This window comes from Filicampus tigris, chromosome 4 (assembly GCF_054856515.1).
Source record: "Filicampus tigris isolate MCC_2025a chromosome 4, RoL_Ftig_1.0, whole genome shotgun sequence".
NCBI lineage: Eukaryota > Metazoa > Chordata > Actinopteri > Syngnathiformes > Syngnathidae > Filicampus > Filicampus tigris.
The window spans coordinates 455,999-481,169 of NC_141220.1; the positions used below are offsets into that span (position 1 = coordinate 455,999).

The following is a 25,171-nucleotide window of genomic DNA, read 5'->3' on the forward strand; positions in this document are numbered from 1 at the left end:
ATGCCAGCACCGAAATTGCTGGAGGGGAAACCACCGAGCCAATCAGGATCCTGAAGGGCTGACCAATGGAAGCTCTCCTGGACCGGGTGTCTCCGCCTATCTGTTCAGACTGAAGAATATCGCTCACGTCTGCTGCATTGACATAAAAACAATGCCCACTGTTAAATAAAGCAGTTACATGACAACTCTCGACTCACTCACATCGTCTCCTTACACACATTCAACGTGTGGTGGCAAGCGGTTCGTCAAACCGTTAACCCAGAAGTGGGTGCGCATAATGTAAGCGGATTTGAATAGTAAATTATCCAGCTAATGAGCTTTAAACAAACCTCTGCCGTTAGCATCTCTCCCGCAGCGGAAACTTTTTTGGGGGGGGGTTATTATTTTGGTGGGTCGGGGGCGTAAGGATGGAACCACTTTAAAAGGATGAGGTCGGAGGTCGGGGTTGGAGGACGATAATTTTTATGAATAAGGACGGAGGGACGAGGCCGGAAGGTACCCAGGTCGTGGACAGAGAATGGAGGACGGAGCAGCAAAAAAGGGTCAAGTGCCCAGCTTTGCTCGTCTATGCTCGTGAACTAAAACGTGAGTAAATTTTAGCCCCATTTTTATTTAATGAACTACATTTTCGCCTTGTCTTTATTCGTCTACAAAAATGCACACTGATTTAGGTCCCATTTATTGTTTAAAGCAACACTGTGTCATGTCAGTTTTTGTTGATTATGGCGGCGCCATGTGGACAAAAGCGGTAGTGTTTTGACAAACCTCAACCACATTTCCCATGCACACCACCGCGTAGTGTCGTGAAATCCTGAGCTCTCGCTGGCCTGCAAGTTGGACTGAATTGCATTTCTATTTCCATGTGAAAGATGAATAGTGATGAGGTAATGAATCTAATTTTGTTCAAACAATACTTTGGTGTTTTTGTTTGTTTTGGTGCTTACGCCATGACACCAGTAATAGCGCGTAGACTTTTGAAACGACTGAGTATGCCGTAAGCAATTCAGGACATTTGTATTATTTTTGGGTTGCTTCCATCCTCCTCAAAGTTGCTTAGGGCTAGTAAAAATGATACAGGCCCCAGTGACCCGGGCAAGGGAGAACTTGTCCAATATTTTTACTTATCATATGGGGTCGTGAGCCGTGCTTTGTCTGGTCCCTCACCTACTACCTGTTTACCATGGGTGTCCTTGCCAGAGGCATAAAGCCCAAGACAACTTACACCCTCGGATCATTGGGACACTCAAACCCCTCCATCATGATAAGTTCACGGCTCATGGAGGGGACTGAAGAACTGATTTATCTCAAATAACATTTAAATAGAAAAGTGTGAGCTTTCGCCCGGACTGCTACATAAGGCAGAGCTTCTAACACAAACCACCCACAGCTTTACTATTTATCCCTCCTATTATCCCCAAATATAATAGGAGGTATATAAAAAAACCCTTGGGGATAATTTGACCCCAGGGATATTTGCCTCTATAAAGTGATGTACATAACATTTTTGACACAATCTTTGTGTCAGGCACTTTAATTGTTGAATACATAAATACCCCCTTGATAATGAAACTTATCAGTGAGTTGACATGTCCTCTCACGCCACATCACGCCAAATTTTTAAATTAGAATTAATGTATCTTAAAAAGGTTCTATACAAATCTTCTCAAATTTTCTGACAACATTATTGGCCACAAGAGGATGAAACCTATTGTTTTGGTGATGAAATTGCCTTTTCTGTAGCGCCACTATCAGGTCAAACTTTCAGTTTTAAGGCCTAGACAGACCAAACCGATGTCGGAGGTCGTGAAACGTCGTGGCGTCTGAATGCGCAGTCTGATTAGTGTGTAGTGACCACCGTCGTAGTGTCGTAACTCGCCAGTAAGCGTCTTGGGGGCGTTTACGCATGTTAAATCGGCGTCGCCAGTCTTGACATTTCGTCACTTTGATTGGCTGTTGTCCACATGAGACAAAATTGGAATGAATTCAAAGACATGGTGGCGGGAAATACTGCCCTTCAAGTCTCAGCGTTCCAAAGGCTTGCTGTTGCTTCACCTTTTGATTTGTAAGCTCGTACCGAATGAGCAAGCCAATGGACGCTTCCAAGTCACCTACATCCAATAGTCCCCATACACACGCTTCCCCTCTAAATGGGTCATCCCCAGGACAATATTTTCAATCGATCAATCTTCAATCTTCATTCAAGCAAAGAACACGTGCAGAACAACGATTCGTTCTTTTCAACGTTCATTTGAGTTCAGCCACGCGCATGTCGTCAATCTCCGCAAACAACCAATCAGCAGCCACGTCAGATGGAGGAGGGATTTTATGAACATACTGCCACACTATTAGCGTTCACGAAGGAATCAGTAAGGTAACTTCCCGTTCATGAAGGAATCAGTGATGTAACTTCCCGTTCACGAACGAGTCAGTGAGTGAACGTGCAGCCATTTCCCGTTCACGAACGAATCAGTGATGGAACGTACTGCGTTTCCAGTTCACATACAATTCGATGAGTGAACGTGCTGCATTTTCCGTTCACGAACGAGTCAGTGAGTGAACGTGCAGCCATTTCCCGTTCACCAATGGTTCGTTCTCATTCATACATTATAGCTGCAACGTTTTTGATAGTAACAATAATGATAATGACAATACAAACACAAACACACAAATTAAAATTACTGCAACATCAGGGTGACCACAGTAGTTGTTTTTTTTAAACTCACTGCGTCCGTGACGGAGGAGAGGTAGCGTGTTTGTGTGCGGGTGGGCTGTGTGTGTGTGTGTGTGTGTGGGGGTGTGTGTGTGTGTGTGTGTGGAGGGGTGTGGGTGTGTGTGTGTGTGTGTGCGGCGGGGGGGTGGTCGGGGTTGGGGTTGGGGGGGTGTTTGGGGGTTGTTGTAGGGGGGGGCTGAAGATTCGGTGAATGAATCTTTTGAACGTTTTTTTTTTGATGAACTGATTCTAATGATTCAGTTCACTGAAAAGAACTGTTATGCCCATCACTAGTGTTGATATGTCTGTTCATCTATCTATATCAGTGATGGACAATTACCAGCCTACGAACCCCCTGTCAGTAAAAAAAAAAAAGTGGTCCACTCCCGCACTGTTGCGGTTCGGCACCTGTGCATTCACCTTATCGCAGATTTTTTTTAAAATGTATTTCAATATTTAAAAATGTTTTTGTTTTTATTGGGTGAGACAAGCCCTTTCGGGGAAAACGCATATTAGTTAGGTTTATTCGTGTTTTTAAAGAATTGTGGCAGTTTACAAATGTTCCCCCATAAGTTTGGTTTGTTTGTAACATACCTAGTCAGTAGTCAGGTTGATTAACATCTCATTAGCATGATAAAACATCAGTGGCCACTAAAGCCGAACAAGCATCTTTTCATTTACCATTTCACTGAGTGGATTTGTCTGGCAGGTGTGGGGGTTATGTCCTAACACGCGAACCTACACACTGAATGACTGTTTGCCATGAACAAACTTTCCACGTCTTGGCACACACAGGCTACTTTCCAGTGTGTGTGTGTGTGCGTGGGGGTGTGTGTGATGACAGGCTAAGTAAACCCCGTAGTGGTCCAGGACCAAAATGAATAAAAGTGCCTTTTGTCAGACTGCAGGTTAGGCTGAGGAAGCAGAGTGGGTGGGGCAGGGGTGAGCCAGTCTGGAACAAACATGAATGTACCCTCAGTTCCCTCAGACATCGCACGTCTCTGACAACTTTCACAGCAACACTAGAAGAGAGGAGGTGGACCTCAGTGTGGATTAAGGGGGTTGCCGGAGTGAAGGTGGAGGGGGTATGAAGTGTATCAGTGAGTTTGCGGGAAGTTGAGGGGGAGGGTTCAGCCATACAGGCAGTGAGCTCATTGGAACAGCAGTGTTGTTTTATCCTCCTACCAAGCATGTAGATTTTGGAAGGCATACAAGCCACTAGTGCACAAGAGCCCTCAGTCGCTCCAGACCAAGGGACCAAGGAAGAGACTGTCGGAATCCTAAGCATCCTCACATACTTCAGCCCACCCGACTTACCGAAGGTCATCTCTCTGTTGGCAGTCAGATCTCAATCTTGACACTCTGAGACTTGGATCGCTTCTTGAGTGAGTTTGATTGTCTTTTACTTTTGTATCATTTGATTTTTCTTAAACTATTTTCTCAACATTTTCTGATTGCACTTATAACTGAGAAGACAGAAAGATTACTCTGTGCTATAAATAGGCTGCCTAGCAATTGTGTGATAATTCACCTCAGAAAAATGATAGGTGAGATAGAGAAAAGTGCCTTAAGTGAATATGGTTTGTCTTTTTCGGTTTCTCCCTCAGCTGTCCATCGCTCCTGTGGAAAATGACCCTCTTGTCTCATCGCCCCCTGGATGGGGTATGTTTATCCTTCATTCTACTCTCACGACAAATTTTTATTTGGGTATTTAGCATTTTGTAAGTACAGTAAACCTCCCTCCACTATATTGTGGTTGAGTTTCCCTGGTACTGGTATTTCATGCTTTTTTAAACCATATGTATTCATTTAATTATTTAACCAGCTAAGGCTATTGAGAACAGTTTCTCATTGACAGTGAGGACTTGATTTCAGACAACAGGGCAAAAAGTACAAATACGTACAAAAACTGTTGTTTTTTTAAATAAAATGTATTTTTTTACTGTTTGTATTTTCTGTGTTATCCACTGCTCTTGCTCTGTTTCAATATATTATCTCTTGAAATGTGTTTGTATTGTTTTGAAAGTGTGTTAAAAGAAAAACAAAAAGAAAAAAAACGAAGTACCATAAATGTTATAAAAACATGCCTAGGTTGTATTTTAACACAGTATTTCATTCTGTGAATTTTAACTTTGCGGTGTGTATGCGTGTGTGTGTGTGTGCGTGTGTGCGCGTGTATGTGTGTGCGTGTGGTGAGGGGGTCTGTGACGTAACCCCCGCAATGGAAGGTGGATCACTGTATCACTGTAGATATGCTTCTGTTTCAGACATAAAGCTAAACCATCTGGAATACTAAACCTGAGCTGTTTTTCGTCACCTGGAACACCAAGTAGTCCAGATAGGTGTATACAAACAGTAGATGGACCGATAGATAGATGGTTGATGCATAGATAGTTGATTACCTGTAGATAGAGAGCCATACAATCTATATCAGCACCACCAAAACGTTGAGCCGATGTCAGCACTTCCTTTACTCTGAGATCAAACATAATGAGATATTATTATAGAAAGAGAAATATTATTGTTGGGACTTTACATCTTCCAGCATTTCCCCAAATGTATAACATACAATTTTATTTCGTCACAATTTCATGCATAAAATTTTCTGGCAGGTGCCATCTCATTCATGTTTCTGTGACCTCATCACTTAGTTATGTCCTATCCAAAAAGCCTGCTCTTATACCTTTTCAGCATGTTGTGGTATTTCGGAATAAAACCTCATATCTATAGCACTGCCTCAGTTTTACTTCTTCTCTACATGTTCTCAACTGTGGTTACTTCATTTTCCTTTTTATCTGTTGACTCAGTTTTAAAAATACAGTGTAAAGGGGGTGGGATATTTTAGGCAGCAAGAAAGAAAGTAGTGAAATAAATAAACTGGAACTAGAGTGAGGAAGCAGTTGGGCAGAAACCAAGTAAGGTTTTGCACTGCCAGCACTACTGTCTCAGAATGCTCCGCACACTCCTGTTAATGAAAAAATGATGTCAATATGACAAAGAGAGGAGAATATGGACATGTACATCGTTTTAGACCCCTGCTCTCCATTGCCGATACATTCACAACTGTACTCATTGTTCAACAGAGTATTTTTTATACAGTATAAATCTACTAAATACATACATGCATGTGCTCTATGCTCGTGAAAGTCGACCGAAGTTTACTGTCGCAATCGCTAACGGACGCTCCAGATTAGAGCCGAACTGGACAAGATGAGATCGGTCTCACAAAAAACGAGTTTTGATTTTTTTTTTTCCCCCCTACAAAAATTGTTATACGGCGTACACAATTTGAAATGATCAAAAAACGTAAAAAATACGGGGTAAACGTATAAGTTGACAGGTATGTAAATATACTAATGTCCTATCGTGGCCAATAATTGTGACTCACAAACACTGCCATTAACCCCACAGTAAACACATCAAGTCACAATGTTAGGTTACTTGGCTCTAGCTATGTGAAATACCACATTAACTTGTGAGCGTTGTCCAGTGTTGCAGTGAAATCCCCCACCCAAACATCCCAGGGAGGGTATCTCTAAAGAGAACGTCAGCCATTTCACTATGTTGACTTTTATGCCGGCGGCACGGTGATCAACTGGTTAGCACGTCCGCCTCACAGTTCGTGGGTTCGATCCCGGCCCCGGCCTCCCTGTGTGGAGTTTGCATGTTCTCCCCGTGCCTGCGTGGGTTTCCTCCGGGTACTCCGGTTTCCTCCCACATTCCAAAAACATGTCATGTCATCATGTCATCTTCCAAACCGCTTATCCTATATAGGGTCGCGGGGAGTTGCTGGAGCCTATCCCAGCTGTCAATGGGCGAAGGCTGACTACACCCCGAACTGGTCGCCAGCCAGTCGCAGGGCACACATAGACACTGTCACTGAGCGGGAATCGATCCCACGCTGCCCGCACACAACTCAGGCATGTGTACCACTACAGTATCAGCGGACCATTCCAAAAACATGCATGGTAAATTGATTGGACTCTCTGGGGTAGGCTCCAGCACGCCCCGCAACCCTTGTGAGGATAAGCGGTATCGATAATGGATGGATGGACTTTTATGCCTACCACTGAAACCCTATAAACAGTTTCTAAATACTACATTAATTTCAACGTTAATGATTTTGATTGTGATACTTGTGTTAACAGAGAAACGTCAGGACAACGGCAGAATGTACTATCTGTTCTCGAGTAACCAGCAATGGAGTATTGGTAAGTTCAAGAAATTTGCCCTGCTTTCAGTGAAAAATTAAATTGAATTAAAATTTCATTTATAATACACACGTTTCTATCTATCATAACACATACCCTGTGATTTAACCTGTGTGTGTTCCCTGTTCGAATGTTATACTTCAGATTGCCCAACTAAAAGTCTGTTGGCTCTCGCCGCAGCAACTATGACAGTGAAGTCCTACTGCAAACAGTTGGCAAAAAGAGGGGATTTAATATCTAAAACTGTGCACTGCTATCCTCTGCTGGCGGTTTCGCTCATTGCATTCCTCAAGTGCCTGCAATTTTAAGGGGGAAGAACATCAGACCCATATCAGCCACTACCAATTAAAAAACATTTCAAACGACCTAACTAGTCCATGATACTAAATGTTTTGATTGTAATGCACAACTGAAGTCATTCTTGGCATTTAAAGTGTTAAGTATTTGCTCTTCATGCGCTTCAGCTTACCATGACTCTGAGGCCTGTTGCACCAGAGAACTGAGCGCTTGGGCTCAAATATATATATATATTTTAAATTATTTTTCCTTTAACTGTCTCAACCTGCTGTCTCTCACCTCTAGTCCCCCACCAGAGGTGTGGTACACATTTTGAAATCCACTGGAAACTCCCTGCTTAAGGCCATCTTCCTCTTGGACACACGTAGAAGGAGGTGTGCCACTTAAGGCGTTTCTCACATGTCAGGTGTCTTTGCACGTATGTGTACTTGCCTTTAACACAGTGTTGGTGAGCTTCGTGTGCTTTTTTTTTTTTTTTTTTTTTAAATACTGGTGTTAAAAAAATGCTATTGAGCCTTTTTTGACGCCGAATAATCACGGTACGGTACTGGTACTGATATCCTGTGCAACACTACCAAACGCAGATGATTCCGGGATCTCTGAAATAAGTGCAGAGTGCCGAATAAGTGCCAGTAGTGATACAGATGACGCACTTGTGGACTCTGACATCCTTCCGAGCGGACGAGACTGAGCAAACCACACCGGTAGGATTACCTGCTAAGATTATCTTTGGAGCCATTACAAGAGTCGCTCCCGACCTAAGATTGTCGGGAGCGGAGATTCGGGGCTAAAATCGGGCCGATTATCCTGCCATGTGAATTTAGTCGACCATAGGTTTTAGGGAGATGTTTCGCCAAGCGCTTTGGGCCTTCATGGGTTAAACCCAGACTTAATGTCTGCTGAGCAATGTGTTGCAAACAAATGCGTCTCTTTGTTAGTCGCTAGCAAGCTAAGTGCTGTCTTGAAAGGCTTCGACCAAGTACAGCAAGAAGAGTTTATCCGGACACAAATGCTTTAGTGAGTCACTGATAGTGTAGTGGTACACACGCCTGAGTTGTGTGTGGGCAGCGGGGGATCGATTCCCGCTCAGTGACGGTGTGTGTATGTGCCCTGTGACTGGCTGACGACCAGTTCGGGGTGTAGTCTGCCTTCGCCCGTTGACGGCTGGGATAGGCTCCAGCACCTCCCCGCGACCCTGTATAGGATAAGCGGTTTGAAAGTTGACACATGACACACAAATGTTTTAATGAATGACATTTTATACCATGGAAGTACGTGTCAACCAAAAGCAACATACCTTTGCTGTCAGGAGACGAAGAGATGGTGTGTTAATTGCAGCCATCATGTTCCACCCACCTGGACACAAAGTCATTAAAATAGTCCAGGTTCTTGACAGCATCAAAGTAGGGCTTAACAATTAATTTCTGTTTCAATATAGTTAAATTTATTTCAATTCAATATAATTTAAATTGAGAAAGCGCTCTTTTCTAATCATGAAGGCTGCATTTTAAATGGTCATTACTTTATTGACAGCGGAGGGGGAGAGGGGGAGGACGCGCTAGCCTTCAGCTTTCTAACATGCTTGATCCTTTTCACCTCGCATGGTTATTGCTTCCCAAATGTGGGGGAAAAAGAACCCTCAACGTGTACGTGCATTGTCTATTTTGTGATGTTTTGGCTGCTGTTGTATGTCAGAGCGCGTGTTGGAGGAAGTATCTATCATGGCTTGTCGGATGTGTGTCGCCGTTGTAAGTGTTGACTTGTATTTAGGTGTCTTCGAAGTTTGAGCGCACACACAGAGACCAATTGTGTGCGACTGCTTGAGCCACGATAAATAAAAACGCATCCGTGCAAAGTTGTCAAGCGGTCAAACATTAAAAGGATGAATTCAGCCGTATGTTTCAAACCAAAAGACAGACAAAAAAATGTTTAATGATGAGTCGCCGAGTGGGAATGTACGGAGCCCCTCTGGAGCGAGGGTATGAGAAAAAATATTTTTTTTGAATGAATTTGACGCACGAAAAATGAAAATAAACACATTGGCTAATTGTAGCCGTTCGCAGCTGCTAAAACTGCTTAAGCAACACCATAGAACTCAAGAATAGTATTTCCATTTGAATTAGGGGATGAAAGTGAAAATAAACCATGCCATAACTGCTCTAAATATGATTCACAAAGCATTGCACTACGCTCTACAAACAATATACTTCCGAATTGAATTTACATTGACAGATATACGGCTGTGTGTACGACGGAACGCAAGCGGTTTGCTAAACTGTGGGTACAGATTAGTAAACTGTGGGTACAGAGTAGTAAACTGTGGGAACAGATTACTAAACTGTGGGTACAGTTTATTAATCTGTGGGTACAGTTTATTAATATGAGGGTACAGATTACTAAATTGTGGGTACAGATTATCAGAAAAATATTTTTTCTCATACCCTGGCACCAGAGGGGCTCCATAGGAATGCCTGCTTGGCGCTTGATATTACGTCATAAAGTGGGCATTATCTTACTTGTTAGCTTGTTATGCAGAGCTGGGCAGTCCATCCCGGGGCCAGCCTGTCCAGACGCTAATTTTTGGGGCAGAGAGTGACAAATTTTTAAGAAAAGGGCACAACTACGCATGGCCGGATTTTAGTCAAGCCTACTAATCAGCCCTCATGCATGTGACATGGACACGAGGCAATCAAATATCATCTCAACCTTCCTGGTGATATGCATATGTTAACATTGTTTGTTGTGCGGTCCTCAGTCATGGTTTCATGAGTAGAATGCATACATGTCCAGAATTTTGTCCAGCACATTCATGGTGGAAGTGAGAACAAATCTAAATTATAAAGTAGAATTGTGAATTGTTGAATTGTGGCAAGTTCATATATTTTGTGTCATGGTGCTTTTTAGATATGAGTTGAATGAATAAGACAGCAACACCCATCTGCAAAGTGGTGTCAGTGACAATCACTCTGTGATTGGCTGTCAGCCAGGAAATGCAAATCAGTGCATGAGATTAGATGGTATATACTATTGTATTATTTCAGTATATTACTATACTATTTATTTCAGTTGTTTAAACCAAGCAATATTGTATTTTCACTGTATTGCATTTTTTCAATTAAAACACATTTTCAATGTTAAAAATACAGTAATGTATCAATTCTACAAGGAAATCCTTTTCACATTCATTCATTCATTCATTATCCATACCGCTTATCCTCACAAGGGTCGCGGGCGTGCTGGAGCCTATCCCAGCTGTCTTTGGGCAGTAGGCGGGGGACACCCTGAATTGGTTGCCAGCCAATTGTAGGGCACACAGAGACAAACATCCACACTCACAATCACACCTAGGGGCAATTCAGACAGTCCAATCAACTTACCATGCATGTTTTTGGAATGTGGGAGGAAACCGGAGTACCCGGAGGAAACCCACGCAGGCACGGGGAGAACATGCAAACTCCACACAGGGAGGCCGGAGCCGGGATCGAAACCACGACCTCTGAACTGTGAGGCGGACGCGCTAACCAGTCGACAACCGTGCCGCTCCTTTTCATATATTAACTGTAAAGTTAACAATTAATAATTTTTTTACATGTCGCCTTAAAATACACACCGATTCATTGTTATTCATATTACAGATTTTTGATGTCATATTTTACAGCATAATAATGTTAATTTCACAAACATTTTTTACAGTGCAGATATGATAAGATTCTCGCTCACGGTTCTCCAAGCCTAGTCTCTTTTTTTATTGTCTCTGTACTTGTAGCTTGTAGGTGGCCATGTCATATGTAGCCCAGTAAATATTTTGTTTTATATTTTGCTATTTTAATTTTGTGGACATTCTCAAAACTCTACATATTCTGTTTCAACAATTCAAGGGTTATTTCTGTGCGTTATTAATCTACATTGTCCATTTTGTAAATATGCTTGTTGATTCTGCATTGTCTGTTGTAGCAAAGGGGGCTTTTATTAATGAGACACACAGCGGTTGTGTGATGTAGCTGCGCTTTCCCGGCAAACCAGAGACAGCTTCTGTCCGGGGGGAGATTGCTCCGTTACCTGTGTGAATGTGACATGATTTCTCTTGGTCCATTACAGAATAAAAATGTGTTTGTCCTTACTCCTGGGCAACTACATCACCCATAATGCATAGTACTATAGGCTCAATGCTCTGCTAATGAGATACTACATACTAGCAGGCTGTGTGCTCCTCCTGATTGATGGTTCAGGTAAAATGACAGTTGACAATCAGCTGGTATTTGTAACCTTTGCACGCAACGGGGTCAGGGGGCTATACGTTTTATGAATAAGGGCGGAGGGTTGAGGCCGGAAGGGTACCCAGTTCAAGGGCGGAGGGTCGCGGCCTGACCGGCAAAAAAGGGTCAAGTGCCCAGCTCTGGTGTTATGTTATTAACTGGAGATCGGATAAGCTTTCATTTTGTACATGTGTGTTTTATTTATTTATCCGTCTATATGATATGTTGAGTCAGTGATTTAAGAAGTGCAATCCACATTTACATCATGTTTCATGAAACAAAGTAATATGTAGGAAGTGGCAAAGCGACTGATTTGTTTACATTGTTGTAATCTGCACTTGAGTTTGTGCCTTTACCTTTACTGCAAGGGCAGGGAACTCTGGTTCCTCGAGGGCCATATCCTGCCTGTTTTGGATCTCTCCTGACTACAACACATCTGAATCGAATGATCAGGATTGTTTCAGACTTCTACCGAGCATGTTGATGAGCTAATCATTTGAATCAGGTGTGTTGTAGTAGGGAGAGATCCAAAACAGGAGTTCCCTACCCCTGTTTTACAGTATAATATCAGTATAGTACTGACACCACAACTGTGTGGCAGAATTGTTGTCGTGATAAATGTTTACTGCAATACCAAACTGTACATCAAAATATTTAATACGTGCATACCTCTAATTGTAGTAGATAAACTGCCTATCATATCAATTAATTCTTCATTTGACTTTAACTCAGTATTCTATAATGCATAACAGATCTGGATAGTTTGTTGTAATAAAGATTAATTGTTGAAAAATAAATTAAAAAACACAAAGGACCTTGAAAAAAATTGCAAATCATCACAATCGCAATTCTTAGGAAAATAATTAGATTATTTTCCATAATCGTTCAGCCCTACATCAAAGTCTTCCTAAGTGTAGGCATTCTTCTTTATAATCAAATAACAAATAATTCACAATGTTGTGATAGCTCACTTCGGTGAACAAACTGGCTTCATTTGACCAGTCTGATTTTGGAAGTACACACGCATCTTTACCTCCACCCAACTTGAGTTTTTCTTCTTATCAACTTCAAACGACTGGTTCCAATGTGTCGATGGAATGGATAGGTGTCCTAATATAGTGACCTTTTTCTCGAAACTACACATAAGGAGACTGATGACCGAAAGCGCTTAAAATAGATGAGGCTTCTCATTGTGATTTTTCTTCCGTATTCGAACCTTCGAATATGACGGTAATGACCTGTCAAATCGCAGCCTTAGCTTTTACAAAATTCCCCCTGGTCAAATTGTGATTATATTTGAAAAGCAATTAATCGTTCAGCTCTAGTCTGAGTTAGTCAAACATGACTTTAAGATCCCTAGTTAAGGTAAGGCACCTGTGTAAGGTAAGCCAGTCATATTATATTATTTTTTAACAAAATGAATTACAAATTGTTATTATGCATCATTAGATCATGAATGTGAAGCCATATGACCTTCGCCGGAGACGACATCATGAGGGGACAGAAGGGCTCTTACGATGGTGGGCATTGCCAGGTGAGAGTTAATTGTGTAATTAAAATAGTCTTTATTGCAGTAATGGTCTGTGATAACTTATGCTACTATTTAAGGCCAAATTAGACACGTATTTATGTAAGCTTGAGTGAAATCTTCAAATGTCACCATCAAAGATTATCGAGTATATTATCATCTGTCTTGCTCCCTCAGTCATCTCTCCAGCACATTGTCGTCCTCGTTCTGTGTGGTGTTTTTTTGGTTTATTTGTATTTTTTTTATATGTTGTTGGTGTGTCAATTGTTCATCTGCTTTCACATTGTGTCTCTGTCTCCGGTGTCACGTCAGTGGTTTTACCCTATGGTAGGTGACATCATGCTGTTCTACCACAGGGTAGAACCACGGACGGGTTGCTGGGAGGTGTCTGCATCTGCCCATCAACCCATATCCTCTCTACGTCTTCTCATATGTCTGAAAGAGGCAGATATGGAGTTTTTGGTGGTGGTTCTTGTGCTGCAGCTGGTGGTGGTACTTCTGGTGTGCCTTTGCACTCTTTACATGCATCTTTGTACTGTTTCACTGTTTGTCTTCTTTAAGGCCTGTTGTATTCCTAAATGTAAGGCCCAAAGATGTTTCTATAATATACAGTATATTGTATGCACACAATCCAAAGTCTAGACTGCAGCAGGAGATGATTAATACAACTTTCACATTAGTTGAAAATGTGAATGTAATGTTAAATGCTATGAAACACATTCTTCACATTGTGATGATGGGAGAACATTTTGGGATTTTTTGGGGGGCTAAGACAACTTTGTTACAGAGTTTGTGCATTATGTCTGAATTAAATGTGGTTGTCTGAAAAGGCTTTAAATCATTTGTTCTGTTATTTCGACCAAATAAGAAATATCACATTCCATCCTCATAGACGCTTGTTTTTAAGATGCTCCACAGGTTCTTAAATGTCTGTTGTATTCTTTAATGTAAGGCCCTAACATGTTTCTATAATATACAGTATATTGTATACACACAATCCAAAGTCTGTACAGCAACAGGAAATGATCGATACAACTTTCACAATAATTGAAAATATGAATTTAATGTTAAATGCTATGAAAAATCCATTTTCTTCTCATTGTGATGAAGGAAGAACATTTTGGGATTTTTTGGGGGGCTAAGACCACTTTGTTGCAGAGTTCACAAACTATGTATGAATTAAACGTGCTTGTCTGAAAATGTTTAAAATCGTTTGTTCAGCTATTTCAACCAAATAAGAAATATCACTTTCCATCCTCATAGATGTTTGTTTTTAAGATGCTACACAGTTTCTTAAAGGGGTTGAGGCCGGGGGATGATGGTGGCCACACCATGAGTTTTAAAAATTCAATGGTATTTTGTGCAGCGTGAAATGGCTTATTTCATCAGATTGTTTTCATGTGGAAAGCATGGTTCTTATCAGTTAGAAACTTCACATACTTTGCAAAGGTCATTTTGACAACTTTATGTAGGACAAAATTCCAGAACTGGGCATTATGCCTATGTGACAGACCGGTCCATCTATCTGCCTATTACGGATGCCCATTTTGGAGCCGATAAACGATAAAGAGGAAGCTTTAAAAAATAGTCGGACTAAGCATAGTCGGAAGTCCATTTTTTGAGGTGAGGTGAGGTTTCTGTAAAAATAGCATCGTTAGATAGACTGGTTGTTGCTTGGGGGACAGATTTGAGTGAGGGAACAGGCGAGGAGAAGTGACGTTTTCCCTATGAGATGGCCAGATTAAATACGTCTCCTTTAAATATGGCGAGGCATCCGAGGTCCTTAGAGGTCCACAATGGTCCTGGAAAGTGCTAAGAGGAGAAGCATTGATGAGGCTTCCATGCCGCAGTGAGTCAGTCTTTCGTTTCAAATATCGCCCAGCAAGCCTTTGATTGTGGGTTAGGGTTGCATTGAGTGGTTCTTGACACTAGCTCAATGCACATCAGTGGTCTTGATAAAAAATAACCCGTTTGCTCTCTAAGTCATAACCAAATTATTTAACAGTAAAGTGATTTTCTTGAAATTCCCAGTGTTTTAATTCCTTTCACAAGTTATTGGACCATCGCACTTTTTTACTGCACTTTTCATAAGCATAGGCATGAGGAAAATGAAAAAGTGTCACTATAAAAAGACAAAATGCAAATGCAAATTTAATATTAATTCAGCATACATTATAATGTGGAGCACAGTATTATCATATTTTGTTTTTTAAGTACCAGTTCTTACTGCCATATTTTAACTAAATTTGATCATGTTTGGCTTGAATGAGTCACTTTGTTTTCTTGTGTGTCATCGCTACTATCCCAGTTTTTCATTTGCCTTAGTTGTATAACTCTAGTTGTTGATATACCATAAAATGTGATTTAACTCTGTGAAACACACACCTTCAGCTGCCCCAACAGCTTCTGTTTGCGGATGCCTGCATGAGTCAGCCATATTTGAAAAAGGAAAACTATCATTTGAACTCAATGCACTTAAATATTGTTAAGCTTCCTTTCAAAAGTTTTATGGGCCTATTGCGGTGCAATGCACTACCTGCTGCAACTGCAGATTTGAAATTTAAAATTATATCAAGTATAGCAATGCTTGCCAATCTTATTATTCCTCATACTCACTATTATTTTCCTTATTGCAGGGCTGTGCATAGTGTCACGTGTGGATCGGGATTTGGACCCAATAGCAGATGTGACACGGAAGTTGAAAAGTAAAAGTCTTTATCAACGAAAATGTAAAGCAACTACAGAGAGCATGACTGGAGGAAAGATTGCATCCTCACTGGAAGAAAGTTTGACATACTGACAACGAGTCACTGAGTCATTCGAGCTTATAAACTCTAAGACATCAGACCTATATGACATTATAAAAGACAAAGCAAAAAAGGACCATGGCAACTGCATATCAACTGATTCGTCAAGGAACAACCGGTCACAACAGGAACCCCTCAAGGGGCACCACCTGGTGGCCAGAATCCAAAGGAACAAAGACAAACAAGATAAAAAATCAAACACTAAATAAACATGAGTCCAAAACAACAAGAAACAAAGTAACTAAACAAACACTAGGAAAACATCTTGACCTGCATTAAGACAGAAAAAATAAAAAAGCAGTTAGACGCGACTAAGACAATGAACCAACTAAGACTAAGAAAACAATCAACTAAATACAAACAGATGAGACAACGAGCACAAGATGAATGATGCACAGTGAACAAGGTGAGGAAAAAGGTGGGGAGTGAAGTGGCCTGGGTATAGGTTCGGAATTACGTAACTTGGAAAAGGTGGAATTACGGGAGGAACCAGAACGTCTATTCAGGCGCCTATGTTGGCCACCACGCGGGTATCCTATGTAAATAGCCAACTGGGCGCCCAAGCAAGGGTCTGATGGGAAAGATTCTGTGGTGGACACTAAGAGATCATCAACATAAAAACGTGTCAAAACCTGACAAGGGCTTGAATAATGACTGGGGAAGGGACCGGGAAAGTCAGTTTGAAATCAGTTTGAAAATCGGAATTGGAATCAGAAAGGAAGTTAACCAAATCGTGGCCATCTTACAATCAGAAAAATTTGAGTCGAAAAAGAAAACATCAGGTGGTAAAATAGAAGAGGAATGTGACAAACTAGGACAAGTAGAAGGCACAGGTGAGTGGAGGAAAAGATAGAGCTGAAACGTGTGGGGGTTGTTGGCAGGCTGATGGTGGTAGCAGGCAGACCGGGGCTTGCGACGCTCTAGGTGACCCATCGAGGAGGAATGACACAAGGGGTTCCGCCGTGAAAAGGCGAAGAAGCAGCTGGTGGGACAATCACTGCCTGATTGCAGGTGGAGGGATGGTTTAGATTAGGTGGTGACGTCTGCAGCTCGATTGATTGTGTCTGAGTCTGCTGGGTCCGTGACAGGTTCAGGTGACATTCTGTCACGTGAGGAGTAGGATTAGAACACAGGAGCAGACATGACACGGAAGTTGAAAAGTAAAGGTCTTTTTCAACGAAAATACAAAGTAACTACTGAGAGCAGGACTGGAGGAATTCTGACTGGAAGAAAGCTTGCATCCTCACTCGAAGATAGTCTATCAAACTGACAACGTGCTTATAAACTGTAAGACATCAGGCCTATATGACACAATAAAGGACAAAGCATAAAAGGACCGTAGCAACTGAATAGCAACGGTTACTTCAAGGAACAACCAGCCACAACAGATACAGGGTGATTGAAAAGTAACTCCCTATTTTGAAATACTTCTTATTAGGGCCAGAGCAGCGATTGTTGTTGTTTTCGTAGAAATTCGTTTTCTTCTTCTTCTGATTCTCCGTAAAGACTTTCAGACTATACCAACACAGGAGAAGATCCACACATAACCTCTGAAAAAAAAATGCAGAATCGGCCCAAAAACGGTATGGTGTGGAATGAATTGGGACAGAATTGTGGGTCACTTCATCCTTGGCAATACCACCAATTCCAAAAGATACCTCAACATGCTGAAAGATGAAATCTGGCCAATTATCAGTGATTTGGTGAATATTGAAGATTTGATTGTCATGCAAGGTGGCACTCCTCACATTTTGCTATTGTGGTTCATGGATGGCTGAATGCCCACTTGGGAGATGGATGGGTTGTCGTGGCCAACCAGAAGTCCTGACGTAGCACCAGGCGAATTTTTTCTTTGAGGTTTGTTAAAATAGCAAGTCGCCTCCAGTAAATCAACAACTTTGAAAGACCTTGAAGTGCGAACAAGAAGTTACAATATGTCTTCCATCCCACAAGAGTTCCTTGTGAAATCACTTGATTCAGTTCCCATGCAACTGGAGAAGTTGGTGGCCAATGGTGGTGCCCATATTGAATTTCAAATAAAGCACCATGCTACTCACTTTCTTCGAATATTAATTTCTTGTTTGAATTGTAGTTAACAATACATTACATTACAACTTTGTTTATATAGCACCTTTTCACAATATCTACAGCTGTAACAAAGCAAGCAACAACAAAATAGCAATAATATAATAGTAGTTCCTGGTTGTAAGAACTTGTGTGTAGCCCACTAGTTTGAGTTCACACGGAGCGTCAGTGGGCAAGGTACATAGTTTATTCAACTGATGATGAAAGTCAGTAGGGGAGGGGAGTAATGTACTACCCCTCCATGCCTGTGCAGCTATTATGAAGTTCTTAAATATACCAGTGTAAAAGATTTGAAATATTTTGTTTGCATGACCTGTTTTTTCTACATAAAAAAATAATATATTGTACTTTGCAAGTCTTTATTTGAAAAAACAAATGAGTGATTTAAAAAAATGAAATAAATGATTGGTTCTGGCCAATTTTGTCCATCAATTTGCTAATCACCGTCAGAAAGCCCAATTAGAAGTCCCTGTCTTGCATTCTGCTCTCCCGAATCATCTCTCGTTTCAGTCTGGCACTCTCCTCCGACCTCCGGAGCTCCTGCCTTCTGGCCTCCTCGAGGATGTGGAGCTCCTGCCTGCGCATGTCCATTTCCTCCATGAACATGGCCTGCCTCCATTCATCCTAAGGCAGGGGTCCCAACCACCACTTTGGACCGGGCTGCGGCGGGCTTCACAGATGAAGCCTCCGCTCGTGAGACATGACCAGAAGACCTCACCAAGAGCTATCCTAATCAGATGCCCAAGCCACCTCATCTGGGACACACAGGCATCTCCTCCTATGCTCCACCAGCCAGGTAACTGTGATGCCAACACATAAATCCAGTGAAATTGTATTGTTTGCCCTACTTGTAATTATTTTGTTGTGAAGTACAGCACAGACAAATGAGCATAAGTTAGCCGACGGCCACCTGATGAGCTTGTTTAACGCTATATCCCAAATCAATAATATAATAGATAACGTGAGACCAGGGTGGCACAGTGGTCGACTGATTAGCACGTCCGCCTCACAGTTCAGAGGTCGTGGGTTTGATCCCGGCCCCGGCCTCCCTGTGTGGAGTTTGCATGTTCTCCCCGTGCCTGCGTGGGTTTTCTCCGGGTACTCCTGTTTCCTCCCACATTCCAAAAATATGCATAGTAAGTTGATTGGACTCTCTGAGTTGCCCCTAGGTGTGATTGTGAGTGCGGATGTTTGTCTCTGTGTGCCCTGCGATTGGCTGGCAAACAATTCAGGGTGTACCCCGCCTACTGCCCGAAGACAGCTGGGATAGGCTCCAGCACGCCCAACGACCCTTGTGAGGATAAGCGGTATAGATAATGGATGGATTATTCACCACACAACTAATGACGGTGAAACGAAGCTCTCGGTGTGTATGCTAGTCACGGGCAAAAGCAATACAGTATGTCGTCGGTTATTTGCAGAGCTGGGCAGTCCGACCCTCCGGCCCGGCCGGATGCCCATTTTTGGGGAGGAGGGGTGGGGCGTGACAAATTTTTTAAAATGGCTGGACTAAGCATGGCCGGAAGTTGATTTTAGTCCGGTCCACTAATCGGCCCTCATGCGTGTGACGTGCTCGCGAGGCGGCCAAAAACCATCTCAGCCTACTTGGTGAAAGGCTTCTTTTTAGGCTGCTTTCTACTCCCGCGTCGGTGCGAGCGACAACTGCTGTTATAGGGATTGTGGTATTGCCCCCCCCCCGCCCCCTCTTGTAATGGTATGCCCCAGTTTCCAGTTTCATGTGGGAGGCGCGGGTTACGTGATGTGACAATAAGGAAATACAAACATGCTTGAACGCACGTTGCTGTCTCACGTCTCTTCTTACTCAAACAACTGCCGCAATGATTCACGTGGCCAATGCATTGTGCTGTTGGCGACAGGGCTGCAACACATGCCACGCACACATCAGGATTTTTTGCTGCTCTGATCGGTCCATTATGTTGCGATGACATACAGTTTCCCACACGAAGGAGAGAATGCAGCACGCATCTCGTTGCAAAGCTGCTGCAAAGCAAAACTAGTTCGGCAGCGTTGTGTGTGTAAAGAATTTGCCTACCCATGTTCCCCCTTAGCCGCCACCTTCCTGATCGTTTTTGCAATAAAATTAAATGCATCGTCTAGTCATCTTGGTCCCTTTATGATTGTAGCAGGCATGCATTGTTGTCGCTGGCTTTTTGAAGCGACGCCCCCCGACTTGTTTCAAAACAATTTGTGTCCACGAGTATATTCAGACGCTAGCACATCAAGGTGTAGTTCATGCACTTTTTCTGGCGTTCCCTACTTCCGGAAATACGCCATAGCAAACCTGCAGTGTATAGTGGTTTGCTGGTATGCTTTTATTTTGAAGGCCGGGAAGGAGGGAAAGTGTGGAGAATAAATAAGTAACTTGACTGCGACTTCTGGCCATCTGTTGGACCCAAATAATTATACAATACGACAAATCCAACCCCGGGGCTCGCAATGCAAGTAAGCACACACAGTTGGATAAGTACTACTTGTGCATTTGAAGCGGATCCACAGCGGGTTCGAATAGTAAATCAGCCAGCTAATGATCTCTAAAAAGCCTCTGCCGTTAGCGTCTCTCCCGCAGCGACGTCAATCACTTTTTTTTGGGGTCGGGGGGCGGAATGGGGCCGGGGTCGACAATGTTTATGAATCTGGCCGGAGGGTCGTGGCCGGAAGGGTACTACCCAAGTCAAGAGTGGAGGGTTGCGGCCGGACCGGCAAAAAGTGGTCAAGTGCCCAGCTCTGGCTATTTGTTTTCACTGAGTAGTGGAAGCATTTGCATTGAATTGCATGGTGGAAATATACAATACAATACAATACAACTTCATGTTTCCAGCTCATTTCAGAACAGCGACAGCTGTAACAAAGCACTTTACATTACGATAACAAAATAGCAATAATATAACAAGTGAAAGCAATAAATTAAAACACAAAATACTATATACAATAGACACCGGAAAACAGCAGAAAACTGTCAGTCTCACGTAGGATCAACAGCCAAAGAATAGAAATGTCTCACATTTAATGGAAGGTCATTCCAAAGGAGCATACCAGCAAACCACTATACACAGCTGGTTGGCTATGGCGTATTTCCGGAAATAGGGAAGACGCCAGAGAAGTGCATGAACTCCACCTTGATGTGGCTGCGTCATTCTTGAGTCAGTGCTGCGCGCAGCTTGAATATACTATAATATAAAAAAAACAAAAACAAAAAACAAAACAAAACAAAAAAAAATAAAAATAATATATATACTCGTGGAAACAAGTTGTTTTGAAACAGGCCAGGGGGCATTGCTTCAAAAAGACAGCGACCACAATAGATATCGTGCCTGCTACAACCATAAAGAGACCGAGATGACTAGACGATGCATTTAATTTTATTGTGAAAACAATCTGCGTTCAAGCGTGTTTGTATTTCCTTATTTTCACATCACGTAACCCGCGCCTCCCACCTACAACTGGTGCATTACAAGAGGGGGCGGGGGTTGCTGGGGGGCAATACCACAATCCCATAACATCAGTTGTCGCTCACGCCGACGCGGTCAAGCACCTGGTTGGAGGAAGATTGGTGAGAGGATAGATAGCTCAGAGTGTCTCTTGAGTTTTGCACGTAACTTTACTCCTTGTAGTTTGTTTTCTCATCATTCCTGCTAAGGTACAATTGTAAAAACGGTATGTATGTGATTACATTTTAGTCTACACAATAATTGCATTATTAATAAAGAAGGTCAACTATCGTAAATGTTGATTATAAAAACACTGTTTTTAAATGTTGAGACTGACCAATTTGTAAAATCCTTATGTGTTTAAATATGAGTCTACAAATTAATTGCGTTATTAATAAAGATTGGGATTCATCAAGTAAATCTTAATGATAAAGAACTGATTTTAAACGTTGAGGCTGACCAGTTTGTAAAAAAAACTTATGTAGGTCATTAAATATGAGTTAGTTTCCACAATAATGGTTTAAAACTCTCCCTCACACGTCTGCATTTATGGCTGCATTTGGGGACGTTCTTCTTAGGAGCGAAACAGAGGAGGGGACTTTTTTTAAAGCTAAAAAAAAACACATCAAGTTATGTTGCACTCAGTTTACAGAAACTAGTGATTAGAGTCACTTTGTCACTTACCTGATATATTGGGAACTTGTTACATCTCAATACTGTTCTGAAAAATAAAGAATCCAAATACATTTCATTATTTATTCAGATTTGTGAAAAAAATAAAAAATAAAAAAAAAGTGAGTTTATTTTTCGAGACTAGTTTCCCCTCACTCATCCTAAATGGAACAGCATTTTTATACACAAAGCCAACTTGGAGAACTTGGATGTTTATAAAAACATCATACCTAAGTATTGTATGAAAAATATAGATCTATAGATGACACAAATTAATGTTATTCATGAAAACAGTTAAATCTGAAACAGATATATTGATTTCATAGATTATTATTATTCAGGAATGGACATCTAAAATCCGAAAACAAATAGATAATGACGACATAAACTAGTGTTATTCATGAAGTCATGGTGATCTAAAAATCTAAAAAAAGACAACATAACGGCGACGTAAATGATTATTTATGAAGGTACTTTTGGGTTGGGAAACGACCACCCTACCACTGAGCCATGCCACCCCATTTGTGTTGTGCATTTGACTCTTAATTTTACGATTTGAAAGGTCAGGGTCATTTGGAAGCTTGGGTGGCTTAGTTTTCTCACCTATCCTGATGAGTTAAAAAAAAAAACATCTGTATAGGCCTATACCCCACTTTTTTTTTAAGTTAACAACCTGAAGGTGAAAGTATAGCCGCTTGGGAACAAGGAACATCTTTGAAAGACTGGGCTGGCATGGCTCAGTGGTCGAGTGGTCGTTTCCCAACCCGGCGGTTGTGGGTTCGATCCCCCGCCATTGTGACCATGTCGAAGTATCTGATGCTGCGTCATCAGTAGGTAGACTAGGAAGAGCCCTTTTATGAAAGTGACCTTAATGACCCAGAAATGAACCGGAAATTACCCATGTGACCCGAAAGTGACCCAAAGGACCCAGAATTGACCCACGTGACCCGGAAGTTACCCCAAATGACCAAGAAGTGACCACGAAGTGACTCCCAAGTGCCCATCACATTCAGTAATGGCACATTCAACATTTACACCATTCCAATTTCAAATTGACAACATTCAGCTCATTCAACTCACGTTCTCACATTGGAGGTGACATGGCTCAGTGGTAGAGTGGTCGTTTCTCATCAGAGGTTGTGGTTTCGATCCCCAGCCATTCCATCCTTGTTTGCCTTCTTTTTTTCCTGACTTTCTCCTTTTATTTTTTCCTTACTTCCTCTTTTCTTTCTTCCCCTCTGGTTTGTTTATGTCCTCCTCATTCCAGGCTATTCTATATCATTTGAGGTCATTCAATTTCATACAATTACATTCAGTATCATTTCAACACGGGCGGCACGGTGGTCGACTGGTTAGCACGTCCGCTTCACAGTTCAGAGGTCGTGGGTTCGATCCCGGCTCCGGCCTCCCTGTGTGGAGTTTGCATGTTCTCCCCGTGCCTGCGTGGGTTTCCTCCGGGTACTCCGTTTTCCTCCCACATTCCAAAAACATGCATGGTAAGTTGATTGGACTCTCTAAATTGCCCCTAGGTGTGATTGTGAGTGCGGATGTTTGTCTCTGTGTGCCCTGCGATTGGCTGGCAACCAATTCAGGGTGTCCCCCGCCTACTGCCCAAAGACAGCTGGGATAGGCTCCAGCACGCCCCGCGACCCTTGTGAGGATAAGTGGTACAGATAATGGATGGATTGATCATTCCAACACATTCCAAAGTTTTTCATAGAGGTCATTCAAATTCATTCAGGATCATTCAACTTCATTCAGTATCATTCAACTTCATTCCACTTAATTCTGCTTCATTCAACTTCATTCCAACGCATTCCCTAGTTTTCATTCAGCTTCCTTCGCCTTTACACGCAATTTCTCCAGAAATTGCATTCTCTAGTTGTGTGAAGGCCTTCGCCTTCACACATGTTATTCCAACAGTTTATTCTTATTATTCCACTCCACTTTTTTGGCATGCGACTCCTCTCACATTTTTTTTACCCGATTCACTTCATTCAATTTTCAAAACATTCAGAAAATTCATGCCTTCTGGGGTAGTATTTTTTTACATTAACCAAATTTACCGTTTCCCCAATATTTCCCATTTTTTACCCCAAAAAAAACATTCATTTCCAATGGCACTTTCAACATTTCCCCATTTCCACCATTCCAATTTCAAATTCACAAGACTCAACTCACTCACATTGGAAAAGCTTTTCAACACACCCACAATTCCTACTTCACAAATATTCAATTTATTCACACGTAAAAACCCCACAAAATTCCACTATTAATTCCAATATTGCCATATTCAACAATATTCAACAATACACATTTACATCATTCCAATGTAAAATTCACAACATTCATCACATTCGACTCATATTGGTCAAGCTTTTCAACACACTCCAAATTCCTATTTCCCACACATCCAACTCATTCTCCCTTAAAACCCACAAAAATTTGACTCTTCACCATTCATTTCCATTGGCAGATTTAACTTTTCGCATTCACACCATTCCAATTTCCACAAATTCAAGTCATTCAACTCATTCAGCTCAAATTCAGCTTTTCAACACCCCCAAAATTCCTACTTTCCACACATTCAACTCATTCACACTTAAATAACCCACAAAAATTCAACTATTCACTATTCATTTCCATTAGAACGTTCAACTTTTCACATTTACACCTTCTCAACTTCCACAAATTCAAGTTATTCAACTCATTCAACTCACATTCAGCTTTTCAACACCACCAAAATTCCTACTTCCCACACATTCAACTCATTCACACTTAAAAAGCCACACAATTTCACCATTCATTTCCAGTGGACCAGTGTTATTGCCCATTGGTCTCCCCAGTGCGGCGGCCATCTTGGGCAGGGACATTAGCTAGACTGGGGATAGTCACCCCGAGGTCTCACCATTGAGGTGGCCATCTTGGACAGGGACATTAGCTAAACTGGGGAAAATATTCCCGAGGTCTATCCGGTGCGGCGTCCATCTTTGTCAGGGACATTAGCTAGACTGGGGATACTCACGCCGAGGTCTCCCCAATGCGGCGGCCATCTTAGGGAGGGACATTAGCTAGACTGGGAATACTCACCCCGAGGTCGCCACAGTGCCGCGGCCATCTTGGAAAGGGACATTAGCTAGACTGGGGATACTCACC

General features: G+C 42.0%; 1 long non-coding RNA gene across 1 annotated transcript; it reads left to right on the forward strand.

The window, feature by feature from the left end:
* The first annotated feature begins 3,928 nt into the window (after window positions 1-3,928).
* Window positions 3,929-18,681, forward strand: LOC147148046 (uncharacterized). The gene is made up of 5 exons (XR_015086553.1): window positions 3,929-4,095; window positions 4,318-4,372; window positions 6,859-6,921; window positions 12,924-13,008; window positions 15,639-18,681. It is a non-coding gene; the product is annotated as an uncharacterized LOC147148046 (long non-coding RNA).
* The last annotated feature ends 6,490 nt before the right edge of the window (window positions 18,682-25,171 follow it).